Here is a 19129-nt window from a genome sequence, read left to right on the forward strand (position 1 = left end):
GTTAACCAATGTCATAAAACAATATGTGTACTACTGTTTCATGAGAAACTATTTGTTCTGTAAGCCTTCACCTGAAGTACAATAAAATAAATAAAATAGTTTAGTTCACAGAAAAAAAAAATAATAATAACAATAGGGACATCCATGAAGAAAAGGGGGAATAAATCCCCAAACCTAACTTGACTTCCTTCTGTTCTCGGTCGCCTGGTAGCCTTCCCACATGCTGAGATCTGTCTACTCACCCTCCTCCCCAGCCCCTGGCCTGGTCAACTTCTAGACATCCTTCAGGTTTCAGAGAGGTCTCCCTTAGCCCTTAGGCTAGGTTATCATACCACCTCCTTGCTTTAAGTCCAAGTGTCTGTAGTAGCCTTTGATACTCACTCTCTTGTAATAGTACTTACTTAACTCCGCTTTCCATTAAACCAGGTCTGTCTTGTTGATGTGCATATCCCCCATGCCCAGCACAATCCCAGCACGTGGAGGATGCTCAATAATATTTATATAAGGTAGTCTAAACCATCTAAAAGGGAGTGGTGGCACCCCACCACCCACCCTGGTGGTAAGGGTTGGGGAGTGGTTAAGGGGCCAATGTAGTTAAATCTCAGATCTTTTCTTACCACCATCTGCCCCCACCTCTTCTTTCTCCCAAAGCTGGCCTTCCTGAGTAACAACCCAGGCCCTGAGTCAGTAAAGCAGAAAAGAGACCCCCTCCAGCGCTTGGGGTGATGAACTTTATTCCCTCTTTCACATAACTTTAACCAAATAACTACCATTTGCTTCAGCAGTAAAGGTAGCATGCAAGTACCCTCCCTGTCTCCCCCAAAAATAACTCTTCTGCTATTGCTAAAAATTCCTTTAGTGGAAGCGTAGCCCACAATAATTGATGAGGTTTAAAATACAGAATCACACAGAACATAGGACAATTAATTTATATTCTCACTCTTGAATAAATTAGTGGAGGTTCTGGGAATAACAGTAACTTACTTTTGCATAGCAGTGATTTATATTTGCATAGTATTATAATATCTTATCTGTATCTCATTTCACAGCAGCCCTGTGAAGTAGGCCAAAGCAGACATTATTGCCACCCTCATTTTACAGATTTCAAGAATCAAGGCTCAGAAGGAAGATTACTTGACTTGTTCAAAGTCAAACAGTTACTAAGGGATATAGATTCAAACCAGGTTCTCTGACTGTGTCTGCCACATCTGACACCTCTCTTGGGAAGAAAGTTCCAAGTCCCAGTGGGCCAGTGACAGAGAGGGCAGAAAGGAGAAGAGGATGTTGCTCAAGGCCTCAGCCGTTTCACATCTCTGTCCAAGGCCCTGCTTTAACCCTTCTGAAACCAACACTGTCCCCCTAGGCACCTTGCCAAAATGTCGGCCTACATTCACCTGAGTCTCTCCTCAGGCCCTGACTGGACCAAGGAGGGAGTTACGTTATTGTAACAGAGTTCACAAGTCAAAACCTGTTTTCTAAACTTTTCTAGAAGATAAATTGTAATGAAAGGTGTATTTAAATGTAATTCAAAACCTGTGAGGGAGCACAGGTTTTAAGTTTGGTTCCATCACTTAAGCCGTAAGTCTTGCCTTTGATCTCTTAGAAACTTGACTTCCTGAACTTCTGAAACAAGAAGATATTTAGACTTTTCCCACAAAGCGTGAAGTGAAAAATCTATAAAGTTCGTTATTGTTATGTAGACACAAGGGCAAAGGCTTCTGATGGTGAGACCATAGTTTGCTGAGGGTTACTGGGAAATTATCTCCTCCTCCGTGAAAGTGGAAGAATCGGACTCTCCCTCCTGCGTTTGGAATGATTGGGAAGAGGTGTGGAAAGAGTGGCAGGAGCCACCACCAAAGCAGCCCTTGGACACAATTTAAATTTAAATGTGTGATGCTGTATTTCAACATTTGTCTGGGTCCTTTCTGGGCTATCAGGACAAGAAGCATAGATAGACACTCAGGCTAGCTATTTGGCCCACCTCTCACTGATACAGAGTCCCTGAGGTTGGCGGTTCAAGTCCACCTAGAGGTGCATCGGAAGAAAGACCTGGCGATCTACTTCTGAAAAATCAGCCACTGAAAACCCTATGGAGCACAGTTCTACTCTGATACCCATGGGGTCACTATGTGTTGAAATTGACTTGATGGCAACTGGTCTCCCTGATACACTCTAAAGGTACCTATGATCCCCAAGCCCCTCTTTCCAGTCTCCTGCACCAGTCAAAATAGAGAGAAAATCCTCCCCCCATATCCATTTTTCACTCATTAACTAAAACACCACTTTTTAAGGTCCTCACAGAGGACCACTTTGGAAGCCCCATTGCCATCAAGTCGGTTCCAACTCATAGAGACCATATAGGACAGAGTAGAACTGCCCCACAGGGTTTCCAAGGAGCAGCTGTTGGATTCAAATTGCTGACCTTTTGGTTAGCAACCAAGCTCTTAACCACTGCACTACCAGGGCTCCAAAGGGTGAGGAAAACCTCTAGAGAGCTGTGGGGGGAGCTGGAAACTTTAATGGAGCACCTAGTCTAATTCATTTCAGTACTGTGGTACAAGGTACTGTGGTGCATCCCTGGGTGATGCAAACCGTTAAAACACTCGGGTACTAACTGAAAGATTGGTGGTTTTGAGTTCCCACAAAGGCACCTCGGAAAAAAGATCCGGAGAGCTACATCTGAAAAATCAGCCACTGAAAACCCTATGGAGCACAGTTCTACTCTGACACACATGAGGTCGCCATGAGTCAGTATCAAATCAATGGCAGCTGGTATGGTGGTACGGGATGAATTTTTGGGTGCTGTGCAGCCAGGGTTTCCTGAGAAACGCTTCTTTGACCAGCCGTTTCCCCAGGACCAACACATGCTCTGCGTTGCCACTTTTGTCCACCCCCTGTTACAGCACCAGATGGCACGTGTTTATCATGTATTTCATCTTCCACGGGGCACTACAGATCAACCTCTCATTCTCTGCCATCTCTAAATCCATCACACTGTAAATTTACATGGTGTCATCGGCTGAATTAACACCTGTTAAAACGATCATTCCCAGCAGACTAAAAAATGCGAGAGCTTTTAAAAGGGCCTGTATAAAGGAATACATTTTCTCAGAGCCCTTAAACAAGTCATATTAAATCCTCCACACCAAATAAATTATTGAAACAGTGATTAGGGTTTGGATCATACCAGCATATCTACTCAGACACAAATACATTTTCATTTAGGGTTTGACACAAGGCCAGGGCGAGAAAAATGCCCAATCACCTAACTCGGTGGGGTGAAAGAAAAATCCATTTCCTTTCAGAGGTTATTTAAACAAGAACTTCTCTGCTAAATTAGCAGTGGATTTTGTGTATGAATTTTCTTTGCATCCTAACATTATGTAAATGAAAAGCTCAACGAAGTGCAAATGAAGACTATTCTTAATTCTAAAGGGCTGTTATTCTGTGACAATGACGCCATGGAATACTTCACAGTTGGCTACACGGTCCCTCTTCCTCTTGTTTATGATTAAATCTTGTCATGATCCTTTAATCTCCTGAAACCAAACAAGAGCTTGAAATGGACTTAACCTGTACCAGGAAACCAGCGTAGAGGGGTACTGCAAGTAACCAGTTGCTGTTGAGTCGATTCTGACTCGTGGTGTCCTCAAATGTGTCAGAGTAGTACTGTGCTCCATAGGGTTTTTGGTGGCTGAGTTTTTGGAAATAGATCACCAGGCCTTTCTTCCTAGGTGCCTCTGGGTGAACTAAACCTCTAACCTTTCGGTTAGCAGCTGAGCACATTAACCATTTGCACCTCCCAGGGACTCCAGAGGGGTACTAAAGCCATGAAATTCAGGAGACCCGTTCACCTGGGTTTTCATCCCAGTCTATCGTGGGCCAGCTGGGTCAACTTAGGCACCTTCTCAGAGCCTCATTTCTTCATCTGTAAAATGAATTAGCTACCTCTGATGGTTTAAAGGATTAAATGAGATTATACATGTCAAGTGCTTAGGTCAAAGTCTGGCACATAAAACTTGTTCAATAATGAAACCTATTGTTATTGAGGAAAGTTTAGGTCAGATATTGTTGCTACATCAATTTGGCCATTGAGCAATTGTCAGATTTGTATTCAGGTTTGTGTATGTCCTTACACTTGTTGCTATAAAAGAAGTCTGAGACCCAGGTCTGCCACACATGCACGCATGCATGCACACACGCATACACGCACGCACATGCACACACACACATGCACACACGTGCACGCACATGCACACACACGCACACACGTGCACGCACATGCACACACACGCACACACGTGCACGCACATGCACACACACGCACACACACACACGCACACACACATGCACATGCACACACACGCACACACGGACATGCACACACACGCACGCACATGCACACACATGCACACATGTGCGCGCACATGCACACACGCGCGCACACATGCATGCACACGCGCACACACACGCATGCACGCACATGCACACGCACGCACACACGCACATGCACACACACATGCACGCACACGTGCACACACATGCACACACACGCGCACACACGCACGCACATGCACACATACACATGCACACAAGTGCACGCACATGCACACACACACATTTATTAGCAAACAGGCATAGGAGCAGGCACAGAGCCTGTTCCTGGAGGCTCAGGGCAAGGAGACCCTGCTCCAGGGACTTTCTCTCTCCCACAGGCACCTTGCAGGAAAGTCTGGCCCACAGGCTGATACAGCAGTGTTTCGAGGTCAGGAATCCACCAAACTCCTGGGCTGATCAGGTAACACAGTTAAGTGGAGAGACTGAAGACCAGAAGAACTCCATACCTCAAGCACTGCTCCGGAGTTAGCCTACTGGGTTTGCTGGATTCTTGTTGACACGAGACCATTCCAGCCAACCACACTCCTTACACAGCACTCATTTCACCAATGAAAATATACTTGTAATGTCCATCATGCCGGTTAATGACTTCTGACTCGGATTTAGATAACGATGTTTGAAATTCTTGGTGAAGCCACTTCTGCAGTGTGGATTCCTGACCAGGGTGCTTCAAATGCTAATCACACTTAAGAGTGAGGACACTTCAAATATTAATGATATGCCCCTAGTGTGGATTAAAGTTCATGTATACACATGTGCATCACACTATTTATATTAAGGTGTTTGAGAGCTAATTACAGACAATATAGCAACTATGAATAAGGGAAAGCTTCCAGCATCAATGGAACAGGAGAGCTGTGAAAGCTATGGATTCTCTTTTGGTAGGAATGTTCATTCCTTGGGTTGTCTGTTTGATATGGCATTACGATGCTTGTAATTTATTGAAGATGTTTCAGCATAGACGGTGTGATATTACTGTGTTAGTTTGCGCAGCGCTTGAGGGCTATCATTTATCCTAATCAGGACTTTAGACCTCAGGGCTGGTCTGCCAGCATTCTAATCAGAAAGCCCCACTCCAGAGATAGCTATTACAAATGTTTTGGTTATTCTAATCTCAATCAATACAAGAGATTTTTTTATTCATTAGTGTAATAAATGTTACAAATAGATTTTCATTAGTGGCTTGTTAATTAGCTTAAAGTGTAAGAAATAGGCTCTCATTGGTTAATTCAGAAGAAGTCAAGATACATGGCTTGTTTTAAAATATTTGGTATCTGCATCCTCCCACTGCATGAACAGGTGTAGTAATAGAAGACCTCTGGTGTCAAGGGTAGCAGCTGAATCTTGATCCCTAACTCATCCTGTATCTGGAGTCTTTGGGCCTGAGTATGCTGGTTGCCTGTTACCAACCTTAAGTTTTACTGAATGCTACCTCTTGAATGTTAGAGCTGCATCTAGTAAAGCAAGTAAGGTATGATCAAAATGCCTAAAAAAGAGCTGGATTTCATATGACCTAATACATGTTTAATAAATGTCTGAATTCATGATAGACTCTAGTGTGAGATTTACTTTCATTAAAACCTGGCAGTAAGGTTATAGGGGAGCAATTAACCCTTGCTGCTCTAACATTTGGAGCCCTGATGGCGCAGTGGTTAAGTGCTCGGCTGCTAACCTAAAGGTCAGCAGTTCGAACCCACCAGCCACTCCACAGGTGAAAGATGTGGCAGTCTGCTTCCTTAACGATTACAGCTTTGGAAACCCTATCGGGCAGTTCTACTCTGTCCTAGAGGGTTGCTATGAGTCGGAATCGACTTGACAGCAATGGGTTTGGGGTTTTTTTTGGCTCTAATATTGGTAGCCACCCTTATCTATCAAAATAATTAATGCCTAGGCACCACCAAACTGGCCTAGGTTATAGAGTGGTCTTGTTGGAAAACTACGGTGAGGCTAGGGATAGCGTAGCACAAGTTTCCAGGATCAGTGTATTAAGATAAAACTTCAGCTGCATGCCACAAAGACCCAAAACAATGGTAGCTTCAGCAAGATGACAGTTTATTTCTCCCACACATAGGCTAGTGTCTCATACAGTACAGGCTTCATGAAGCCATCAGGGGTTCAGGCTCCTTCTATCTTGTTCTGCCATTCCAGGGTCTGCATTGCCAAAGATGGCTTCCAGCCAGTGAGAAGGGAAAAAGGGCACAAACCGAAGTGCACACATCGCTTTTGCTCACATCCCATTAGCCAGAATGTAATTCCATGACCACACCTACTTGCAAGGAGTGCTGGGAAATATAGGTTTTATTCTAAGCATCCATGTGCCCACCTAAAAACCAGGGGGTCTATTCCTATTAGAAGAAAGAGAAAACAATACTTACTGGGAAACAACCAGCAATCCCTTCCACAATCAGAGAGTAGTGATGGAGAAAGCAGGGCTGAGAAATCAGCAGACAACTTTCAGTGCTGGTGCTCTGGTTTTAAAAACATTGAAATACTTGCATATCCATTGGTAATAGGCACTGTTCTAGTCCCTCCACTGTCCCTTAACCTCCCTCAGACATCATGGACTTCCCCCAGGACCCAGTAACTAAAGAAAATTAATTCATGCCTGGCCCATCAGGAACCTCCCAGACGCTGATCCAGCCCAATGGTGTATGTCCATTCTGATGGGCCAGTGCCCTTGTCTTACTGGTTTTTAAATACTTCAAATGTAACTCATGGGAATAACGTCTGGAAATCATATTATGAAAAAGTTGAAGAAATTAGGTACTTTTAACCTAGAACAGAGGAGATTTGGCAGGGGGAACAGCTCAGTCATCGTCTTTAAACACTTATAATAATAATTGTTACCTTTGAATTTTAAGTGCCTATTATGTGCCAAGACCTGAGCTGATCTCAGTGCTTTATATGCGCTTTCTCAAATTCTCATAGCAATCCCGTAGGGTGGGAATTATTTTCATTTTTACCAACAAAGGCATTGAAGATCAGAGAGACATCGAGTTTCTCATAGAAGACCCGCAATTAGGATTCAAATCCTGAGTGTCTGGCCCCAAAAGGTAAGCTCTCTCAACAGTGCCTTACAGCCTACTGTGTGAAAGAGGAAGTAGACTTACTCACATGACTTCACAGAGCAGGCTAAGACAGTATAGGAGAACCAGGAGAAATAAGTTCAAATTAAAAAAAGAATTTGTAACAATTAAGCTATTCAGAAGTGAAATGTATTGATGAGCTGATAATAAAATGTATATAGAAATGTAAAGGACTTATAATAGTCAAAGCAGTCTTGAGAAAAAAAGTATTTGAAGAATTTGTACTACATGATTTCAAGACTTACTGTAAAGCTACAGTAATTAAGACGTGGTATTGGCACAAGAATAGGCAAATAGAGGGAACAGAATAGAAAGTCCAGAAAAGCACCCACGCATATATTGTCAAATGATTTTTGACAAAGGTGCCAATGAAATTCAGTGGGGATAGGAAAGTTGTTTTAAAAAATAATACTTGTATAATGGTATTTATATGGTATATTATATGGAATCATTGAACCCCTACTTCATTTGAGGTAGATCATAGACCTAAATGTAAAAGCTAATTTATAAATTTTCTAGAAGAAAACATAGGAGAATGTCTTCACAACTTTGGGGTGGGCAAAGAGGATACCAAAAACACAACCATAAGAGAAAAAAATTGAGTCAATGTACTTCATTAAAATTAAAGTTTCTGATTATCAAAAGACACTGTTAAGAAAATAAATAGGCAAGGCACAGACTGGGAGAATATATATACATGTGTGTGTATGTATATGTATGTATACATATTTTAATAATTTATATATACATATATCTGACAAAGGACTCAACCAGAATATATAAAGAGCCCTTAGAAATACATAATACAAAGGCAATTTGGTTTTTTTAAATTGGCAAAAGATTTGGACATTTCACAAAACAGTAGGTATGTATGGCCAATAAGCAGATAAAAAAGATGCTCAGTGTTGCTTATCATTATGAAAATGCAAACTAAAACCACAATGAGATACCCCTACATACCAGCTAGAATGGTTAATATCGAACAATTCTAACAACACCAAATCTTGGAGAGGCTATGGAGCGAACAGATCTCTTATACATAGCTGGTGAAAGTGTAAAATTGTACAACCACTTTGGAAAACTGGCATTTTCTTATAAATATTCACCTGCCTTATGATCCAGGAATTCAAAAAGAAATGGAATCATATGTGTACAAAAAGTCTTGTATAAGAATGTTTTTCTGGTTTTATTTCTAATAGTCAAACATTGGAAACAATGAAAATGTCCTCAGTGGGAGCATGGATAAACAAATTGAGGTATAGTCATACAGTGAGATGTTGCCTAGCAGAAAAAAAAGGAACAAACTATTAATACACACAACATAGATGAACATAAAAAATATTACCTTAAGTAAAAAAGCCAGGCACGAACGAGTATGCACGGAAATGATTCCATTCATTTGAAGTCCAAGAACAGGCAAAACTAATCTAATCAATTCTAAAACTCAGTAGAGCTGCTGCCTTTGGGAGGATGGGGGGAGGGTTAACTAAAAAGGAGCATGAGAGAATTTTCTGGGTGAGGGCAATTGTCTACATTTTGATTAGGCCAATGTATACACAGATGTATTTGTCAAAAGTCATCAAACCATACACATTTAAGATCTGTGCATTTTCCTGTATGGAATTATACCTCAATTAAAAATGAATTTTTAATGAATGAGATGAGATGAGTTGCCTACTACTATTATTTATGCTTCCTGGTATGGTGGCACAGTGGTAAGAGCTTGGCTGCTAACCAAAAGGTCAGCAGTTCGAGTCCACCAGCCGCTCCTTGGAAATCCTATGGGCAGTTCTATTGTGTCCTATAGGGTCGCTATGAGTTGAAATCAACTCAATGATGGCAATTGGTTTTTCTGTTTTTTTTTTTTTTAACAGGGTATTGGAAGTATTCAAGATAGAATGCTTTTCAGAGATATTATGGAGAGTTCAGATTAAGTAGTTTTAAAAAAATAAACTCAGATTTTAATACCTTCATATACATGAGGTATTTCAGAAAAGGCAATACCAGCCTTCACCCTCTATTTTAGAGAACTCAGAATAGAGAAAGAAGTTTATGTTACCAAAAACTTAAAAACAATTTAAAAATTTTTTTATTTCTTTTTCTTTTCTGAAATTCTTCCTCTATCTAGCCTTATTCCTAACTACTTCCCTCCTGACATCCAAGACTTTAGCCACTTAATGTTCCTATTTCCTAGAACTTGAGATGTTTGTACATTTCCTGTGTTAAATATCCTCCCCAACCCTGCTCCTCATCAACTTCTGCCCCTCCCTGAAGACTCTACACTGTTGTCAGCTGCAACAGTAGGACTTCCCTAGGCCCAAACTGGGTTTACCTGTAGATTAGCAGTTTTTCCAGGCTAAAGGATGCCAAGGTTCCTTCAAGATTCGAGTTTACAAATATATGATTTCAGGCTTGTAGAATGAAGAGAAACAGGCAATCCATCAGCAGCAGCATCTTCATCAGGTTCTATGAGATGGACCCAATGATAGACTATGACCTGAGGACAATTTTCTGCAGAAACCACATTACTTAAAGTTAGGTGGGGAGCTGCAATACCAGCTGACAGATAAGAAAACCAGTTGAGATTGTCCAAACTGAGGTAGAGTTACAAACTTGCAGACTTGGGGCTGGATATAAAAGAATAAATCTCAGTGGTTACATGAGAATGAGTCTGTGGGGGTACCATGGGCATAAAGGTAAAAGAAGAACGAATAAAACTCGAGGCTAAATGCAGAGTACTAATAAACTAATATTTACTGAGCATTTTCTATGGTGCCCAATTCTATGGTAAATACTTTATATCCATTAATCATATTTAAACCTCATTATAACCCACTGAAGAGAGGATAAGTAGTGTGCCCAAAATTTCACAGTTGTAAAGTGATAGAAATGAGTCTCATTTCCAGGTCTGTTTGACTCCAAAGTCCATGGTCTCAATCACCAGGCTCCACTGTGTCCTGGAAAGAAATTACCCAAATCACTGAAACCTGTCTCTTGGTTCCAGGTACCTCAGCCAGCCCAAGCTGAAAATCTACTTTCCCATTATTTATAGGTTTTCTGGGAAGAAGTGTTACAGCATTTCTCTGTAACCTGTTCGAGTGTCTTAACATCTTCAGCCAGGATGTTCATCTTTGTGTTTAATCGAGTCCTCCGTCATTAGACCAAAAGCAAACCAACCCTGTTGCCGCTGAGTCGGTTCTGACTCATAGTGACCCTATTGGACAAAGTGGAACTGCCCCCATAGGGTTTCCATGGAGCAGCTGATAGATTCCAACTGTTGACCTTTTGGTTGGCAGCCAAGCTCTTAACCACTGCGCCACCAGGGCTCCCCATCATTAGCAGATGAGCTAAAAAAAAAAAAAAAAAAAACCAAAAAAACAAAACATTAAAACCTGTTGCAGTGAGGTCAGTTCTGACTCATACCAACCCTATGTGTATCAGAGTAGAACCATGTTACATAGGGTTTTCAATGGCTGTTTTTCAGAATTAGATTGCCAGGACTTTCTTCCAAGGTGCAAATGAGCTTAGGACTCCATTTATACTTATAATTTCAGTTGAAGCAGGAGGCTGCAGAAATTGCTGCAATACAAGTCATTAACTTTAAGTATTCTGGTGCCTCTCCTATTTGTCTGAGGTTTCTCAGGTTTTTATCTAAGTGTAGTCTGGAGCCAGATGAAGAAAGATTAATGAGGGGACATGCATTGATCAAGAAACAAATGTTCTTTAAAGAGATTGGGCAACGGATTCATGCTCATTAAGGTGCCATTGCAGCAGACCATAGAATATATATATCGTAACATGAAGCTGTGGTCTAGCTGAGGAAAACTGCAAGAAACAAATCTGGTAGACATGGGAAATAGAAGCAGGAAATTGTAGCAATGTTATGCTGAAGTTTTGCAATAGACTTCTCTTCTTGCCATTTTGTCTAAACAAACTGAAACCAGGTCAAAAATATTTAGCACCTGCTATGAACTCATTTCTTCTTTCCTTTTTGGTGCATGTGACTGTATGATTGGACAATCCTTGATTTCGAAAGCAGTGCCGTGAGAACCCAGAACATGGGTCCTTCTTGTTCAAGAGCCTGATCTCAGTCCTCAAAGTTGCAGCCAAGATGTCTCAGACTGCTGAGCTGTGGAATGGGAGGTTTTAAAGCTATGATCCTAGAGAGATAATGACATGGGCTGATATAGGAGAATTGCAATTAGACTGGGAATTAAGATGCCTCCTCCAATATTCCTTTCGCAATCTTGGCAAAGCCACGTGGGCTTTCTTGGTTATGTGCTGACCACTCAGAAAATGAGAAAAAAAATCTATGGCTCCTACCTCACTGTCCTTAGACAGAAGTTTGGAGGGCTATGTATAGAATAAAGACTAATGGAAAAGCTCCCAGCGCAATTCCTACATAAACAGCTCCCTGAAAGATGCCACTGAAGCTTTTAAGGGATCTGGAGGCTGTCTCCAAAGACCATCTCCATTTTTCATTTCTCTTCTTGTGAACTTGGCCCTGAACATGGTCACTTATTTTCCTGGTCTAGCACAGTGTCTGACACACAGTAGACAAATCATATTTGTTGAATGAGTGAATGATTATCTGGATTCCTTGGGTTTGATTCTTAGCCATCCCATTGCTCGTTCAGGGCGGCCAGTGTTACTGCCTTAGGAGCCACATGTTAACACTGTCCTACAAAAGTTCCGTGTTGGTATAAGGAGCTGTTTTTTTTTATGTTCCATATTAGTCTCTTTTGAGAACTTACTTTTATTATACGTAAAGTCATGCCCGCCCTCCAAAATTTAGAAGAATACAAATAAGTGTAATCATAACATCGAAGGCCACCACCCATCTGTCAGTTTGTTGTACTGTGGTGGCTTGCAAGTTACTGTGATGCTGGAAGGTATGACACCAGTATTTCAAATACCAGCAGGGTCACCCATGGTGAACAGGTTTCAGCAGAGCTTCCAGACTAAGACAGAATAGGAAGAAAGTCCTGGCGATCTACTTCCAAAAATTAGCCACCTTATGGATCACAATGGAGTATTGTCCAATATAGTTCTGGAAGACGAGCCCCCTAGATTGGAAGGCACTTAAAATACACAGTGGCTGCAACAATGGACTCAAGCACACAGGAGGAGCATCAAGGTGCTTTGGTGTTTCTATTAGTGCAGGAGGAGGAACAACACGCGGAAGAAAATAACAATAACCAATAAGAAAGCTGAACTTTACTGAGCACTTACCATGTGCTACACACTGTTCTAAGCAGTAGTGTGCTGGTAGATGTTTACCAACAAGCTCTCTGGGGAACGAAAGACACCCTGATTTGCAGCATTTGTTCTATGTCAATGGTGAAATGTTGTTGTTAGGTGCTGTCAGTCAGTTCTGACTCATAGCGACCCTATGTACAACTGAACAAAACACTGCCCGGTCCTGCACCGTCCTCACAATCGTTTCTATGTTTGAGCCCATTGTTGCAGCCACAGTGTCAGTCTATTTTGTTGAGGGTCTTCTTCTCTTTTGCTGACCCTCTACTTTACCAAGTATGATGTCCTTCTACAGGGACTGGTCCCTCCTGATAACGTGTCCAAAGTGTGTAAGATGAAGGCTCGCCATCCTTGCTTCTAAGGAGCATTCTGGCTGTACTTCTTCCAGGACAGATTTGTTCATTCTTCTGGCAGTCCATGGTATATTCAATATTCTTCACCAACTCCATAATTCAAAGGCATCAATTCTTCTCCTGTCTTACTTATTCATTGTCCAGCTTTCGCCTGCATATGAGGCAATTGAAATCACCATGGTTTGGGTCAGGTGCACCTTAGTCTTCAAAGTGATATCTTTGCTTTTTAGCACTTTAAAGAGGCCTTTTGCAGCACATTTGCCCAATGCAATTGTTGTTTGAGTTTTTGACTGTGGCTTCTATGGGTGTTGATTGTGCATCCAAGTAAAACGAAGTCCTTGACAATTTCAATATTTTCTCTGTTTATCGTGATGTTGATGAGGATTTTTGTTTTCTTTATGTTGAGGTGTAATCTACACTGAAGGCTGTGGTCTTTGATCTTCATCAGTAAGTGCTTCAAGTCCTCTTCACTTTCAGCAAGCAATGTTGTGTCATCTGCATATTGCAGGTTATTAATGAGTTTTCCTGCAATCCTGATGTCACGTTCTTTTTCATATAATCCAGCTTCTCGGATTATTTGCTCAGCATATAGATTGAATAAGTATGACAAAAGGATACAACCATGACACACACCTTTCCTGATTTTAAATCACGCAGTATCCCCTTGTTCTATTCGAACCGCTACCTCTTGGTCTATGAAGATGTTCCTCACGAGCACAATTAAATGTTCTGGAATTCCTATTTTTTGCAATTGTTTCCATAATTTGTTATGATCCACACAATCCAGTGGTGAAATACTCGTGGCCAATTCCAAGCTACCAACGTTTATATCCTTGAATGCAGAGTTGTGAAGAGTTGCGCACAGTCAGCTCCAGCCAGCACTGCATGTAATCCTTAAGGAGTCCTAGTGGCACAACGGTTAAGTGCCCGGCTGCTAACCGAAAGGTCAGCAGTTCAAACCCACCCAGCAGTTCCACAGGAGAAAGACCAGGTGATCTGTTCCTGTAAATATTATAATCTAGAAAACCCTATGGGGCAGTTCTACTGTGTCACATGGACTTGCTATGAGTTGAAAGTCAACTCGGTGGTGCTTAACAACAACACATCCCTATATGTAGGTGCTGTTATTATCCATTTTAGAGGTGGGAAATCTGAGGCATAGAGACATTAAAACACTTTGCCCAAGAGCTAGCGGATGGCAGAGCTTGGATTTGAACCTGGGTAGTTGAGCACCAGAGCCTATGCTCTTAACCACTGTGCTTCATCATTTCTCAGTTGGCTTATGATAAAGACATTGCTAATCCCTGTCAAAAAGAAATATCCTGGGATGACTAGCCCTTTTAGCCAGTGGTTTACAAATGTTCTTGGGATTGTTTTGTTTTGTTCTATTTCGCTTTTATTTTTATTTTTTTTTTTAATTGTACTTCAGGTGAAGGCTTACAGAACAAATAGTTTCTCATGAAACAGTAGTACACATATTGTTTTATGACATTGGTTAACAACCCCACAACATGTCAACCCTCTAACTTCTCAACCTTTTTTTTTTGGCGAAAATACACATAGCCAAAGATACACCATTTCAAAAATTTCTACCTGCACGGTTCAGTGACATTGACTACGCTCTTCCAATTGTGCTGTTATTCTCACTTAAGATGAAGGCTTATAGAACAAAATAGTTTCTCATTTAACAGTTACTACACATGTTGCCCTATGACAATGGTTAACAATCTCACAACACATCAACAATATCCTTACTCAACCTTGGGTTCCTTATCACCAGCTTCCTTGTCCCCTTCTGCCTTCTGGCCCTTGTCACTGGACTACTGTACCTCATGAGTCCCATTTGGTTTTACAGGGCTGTCCACTCCCAGGCTGAACGGTGAACCTCGGAGATAACTTCACCACTGAGCTAAAAGGGTGTCTGGGGGCCATACTCTCGGGGTGTTTTGCTTTTATTTTAAGCAGCACAACTTGTTTGTTGTTTTATTTTCCAGTTAGAATCTTATATGGCACCTCAAAATACAAAACAGATAAAGGCATATCTTCAGGCTGTGTTGCAAAGGTGAGTAGGGGGGTCCAAAGCCCTACTTTCTTGTCCTTCTTCTTGCTCCTCTCCTCCCACCAAGGCAGCTTCTGAAATAACTCTGCAGAACCCTAGAATAGACATTGAGCCCTATGCCACCAAGTTGTTAGCAGCTGTTAAATCAGCCTGACTCATGGCCACCCCATATACAACAGGACGAAACACTGCTCGGTTCTGTGCCATCACCATGACCAGTTGTGAATCAGACTGTTGTGATCCAGAGAGTTTTCAATGGCTGATTTTAGGAAGTAGATAGCCGGGCCTTTCTTCCTAATCCATCTTAGTCTGGGAGTTCTGCTGAATCCTGATCGGCATCAAGCCTCCAGTGACAGATGAGTTGTGGCTGCACATGAAGTCATCAGCCGGGAATAGAACTCAGGTCTTCTGCATGGAAGGCAAGAATTCTGCCACTGAAGCAAGTCATTACATTAGCAGTAGTAAATTGATCAATCTTTTTTGTTTGTTTGTTTTAATTTAATCTCTTCTCATTTTTCTTCAACCAGATGCAAGAAATGAGACTCAGGGATAGAGACCAGAGCAGAGGGAAAGAAGCAGTGAACAGAGTATTATCTAAGGAAGGCAGAGCTGAGCAAATCATTACAGTGAAGCATCTGGGTCAAGGTGAGCTGTACCAGATCACAGGCAAGAAGAGAAAAAAGGATGGGCCACTTGTGCCTAACACCTGCCTCAAGTGGTGTCCAAGCAAGAATAAAGAAGAAAATTATGAACTCAGTTAACATGTTGACACTTTCCTGCCCCGTACCTGAGAGCCTGAACAAACACACCTGTTCCAGCATCCCTTCTCATTGTCTATGCAACATCCGCTTTCACTTTGCAGGAGCCTAGAAAAAGGAACTGGGTTTTCTGGCCTTTGCTCAAGCTGTAACCTTTCAGGCTTACGTCAGGACAGGTGTCTGTTGAGCAGATGGGGTTGTGATATTTCCTGAGAAGAGGAAGTCTCTGGCCAGAACAACAAGCAGCACCACCCCTGAGGTCAGAGTCAGGTGTGAACACTGTGCCGTTGTCTGAGTCTCAAGGGCCCCTCAGTGCTCTGTACTTCAGCCTTTGTGCTGGCATGAAGGGGACAAAAGCTGTGGGCTGATCCACATTTGGGTCAGAGGACTATTTGAATTTAGGTGATGGGGAGAGAGATTGAGAGGATTAAAATAGACTAAGACACTGACAAGTACTTAGGCTGGTACAGGTATACACACTTAGTAGAGATTCCCCAGATCCAGAAGCTGGTTCTCAGTTTGGCAGGTTCAGACAGCCGTTTTACCAAAGCACGTGCATTGATCTGGGTTTGTCAATTTCCTGGATAACTTCCATCTGCCTTTAAGACATTTTCCATCCTATTTCACCCCCTCTGTGCTCCAGGAAGCTGGCCTGTATGGTCTACATCAAGAGGGTCTCTGACACTCTGGCTTCCAGTTGGCTTTTGCCCACTGGAGGCACTGGCAGGACATCATAGTATGGTAAAAAAGTGAGGTCAGGGTGTTTATTTCCCCTGGACCTTCCAGGTTAGCCATGTCCCTCTGCTGAAGTCCCAGGCTACAATCCGGCATCCCTCTTCCACACAGATGCCCGCTCTGGGTTCCAGCAACTGCTCCTTCCCTTTGTCCCTTCAAGCCTAGGGGTGGCATGAGTTTCCCGCACTGTTATTTGCCTAGGATGTTGCATTATCCCTTGTAAATATCTGGTTTGCCTGTGCCATGTGTTTACTGTCACAACCTAATATTCGGTCAACATCTGCCAAACTGAAGGCTTTGAAATTAAGATCAGAATAACTGTCCCCAAAGCAAGTTTGTCCACTGCCTGTGATTTTATCCTTTTACTTTATTAGTTTGGATTGCAAACAGAATGCTCAAAAGCTCTTAATTTTGAACTATATACTACTGTGTACTACACCTGCAATTTGAATAAGCTGTCTTAAGATGAATGGTAGTACCTGGGTTATGTTGTTCTCGTTGTTAGCTGCCGTTGAGTCAGCCCCCAAATCATGGCACCACATTCACAAGAGAACAAGTCCTACGCCACTCCCATGGTCCGTTGCAGATCAGATCACTACGATCCATAGGGTTTTCATTGACTGATTTTCCAAAGTAGATTGCCAGGTCTTTCTTCCTAGTCTGTCTTAGTCTGGAAGCTCGGCTGAAATCTCCTCAGCATTATAGCAATACACAAGCCTCCACTGAAGGATGAGTGGTGCCTGCGCATGAGCTGCATTGGCCAAGAATCAAACTTGGATCTCTTGCATGGAAGGTGAGAATTCTACCACTGAACCATCAAGCCTTCACCTGGGTTATAACCTTGTTAAATATATATAGGTGTTACATATGCTTGCTTTTTCACTCAATTATATGAGAATATGAAACTAAAATTGTACTAAAACAGTAAGATATTAACCAAATATTGATAGGCTATAGTATGGTAACTCAGAGCACACACTTTAAAGTTAGACAGATGGAGACTCAAATCTACCACTTATTAAGTGTGCTGCCTTTGGACAGTTACTTAACCTCTCTAAGTCTTGATTTTCTCATCCCTAAAATTGTGATAATAAGTGTACCTTCTTGTTATGGTTGTGAAGGTTAAATGAGATAACGTACATAAAATACGAGTACAGTGAGCCCTGGGAAAATGTCAGTTATCATTATCAGTAAAATATTATTAAAATGATGATATGTTTTAATGTAAATTATCTCATAGGCTTGTTAAGAGAGTTAAATACAGTACATTAATATTTTTAAACTGCTTAGAGCAGTACTTGGAACATAGTTAAAAGCTTTGTAAGTGTAAATTAAAAAAGCCTAGCTTTTTCTGACCCATAGCATCCCATGTGTGTCAGACTAGAACTGTGCTCCATAGAGTTTTCAATGGCTGTGGCCTTTCAGAAGCAGATCGCCAGGACTTTCTTCCAAGGTGCTTCTGGGTGGATTTGAACTGCCAAGCTTTCGATTAATAGCCAAGCGCTTAACCATTTGCACCAGTATTATTTGATTCCTTTCTCCTTTCCTTTTAACAAATCTCAATCACTTTTCAAACTAACTTTGAATTTCCGTCCAAGCTTAAATAGAAAAGAATCTCCTAAAAGTCCTTCTAATTTCATCCTGAATTTTTTCTTGGAGTCAAAAAGCCTTTCTGAGCATATGCCCATTTGTTTTAATTTCTGATTTTTAAGCATCAGGTTGGCTTAGGATCAAAAGCTATTTTAAGCAAGTTTTCTTGAATATTTTATTTCTCAGACTGCTGCTATCCAACCTCTCACCTTTACCCTCACCAGCAACTTTAGTGGAGAAACAAGTAGTTAGCAAGAAATGGTCTGGGGGACCCTGAGCTACTTATTGTCTCTTAATTTAGGGATTTTTGCCCATTAATTTGGGATACAATTCAGGGTAGTGAGAGGATAAAGACTTTATTAGCAAAATAAGGCCAGGATTATTACCCTCAAGAAAGTGTTAAATTTATGATAATTGGGGAATGTGAATTTCTTATTTAGACTAGGTAAATGTTTTTATGACTAAATGAACCCTTAAATTCTTGAGATGCACTGAGTTATAGATACACCAAGAGTAAGGCACCCATGCCCCTCCCCACATCCTCAGGACCAGTGCTTGAACTGCCCCCCTATCTGGTAGGTCCCGTGCACTCTGACACCAAAGCCACGGTGTCATGGTGATTCTGTGACTCCCCCATGCTGACTCCCCCCTGCCCACCTCGGAGCAGCAGTATTGAGTGTATGAGTGAAGCCACTGATATCCTGGAAGGCTGAGAATGTGAAATTTGCTATTTACAAGAAAAAAACTTAGGGAGATTGAAATTTGGCTGTTTGTCTAGGGGAGGTGATGGATTCCAAAGGAAAAGAGAATTAGAAGGGGGAGTAGAAGGAGAAAGGGGTTAAAAGGAGAGGGCTAATGAAAATGAGAAAGAAGATACAAAGTTAGGAACAAGGG

General features: G+C 41.7%; 1 long non-coding RNA gene across 1 annotated transcript in view; it reads left to right on the top strand.

Moving 5' to 3' along the window:
* Positions 1 to 18063, top strand: part of LOC111822895 (uncharacterized) — a 27078-nt gene extending 9015 nt beyond the window's left edge. Inside the window, exons 2-3 of the long non-coding RNA XR_002825984.1 lie at positions 15088 to 15155; positions 15680 to 18063. This is a non-coding gene — a long non-coding RNA (uncharacterized LOC111822895). The remainder of the gene's footprint in view (positions 1 to 15087; positions 15156 to 15679) is intronic.
* Positions 18064 to 19129: the final 1066 nt, after the last annotated feature.

The sequence above is a fragment of the Trichechus manatus genome, unplaced genomic scaffold (assembly GCF_000243295.1).
Source record: "Trichechus manatus latirostris isolate Lorelei unplaced genomic scaffold, TriManLat1.0 scaffold00227, whole genome shotgun sequence".
Taxonomy (NCBI): Eukaryota; Metazoa; Chordata; class Mammalia; order Sirenia; family Trichechidae; genus Trichechus; species Trichechus manatus.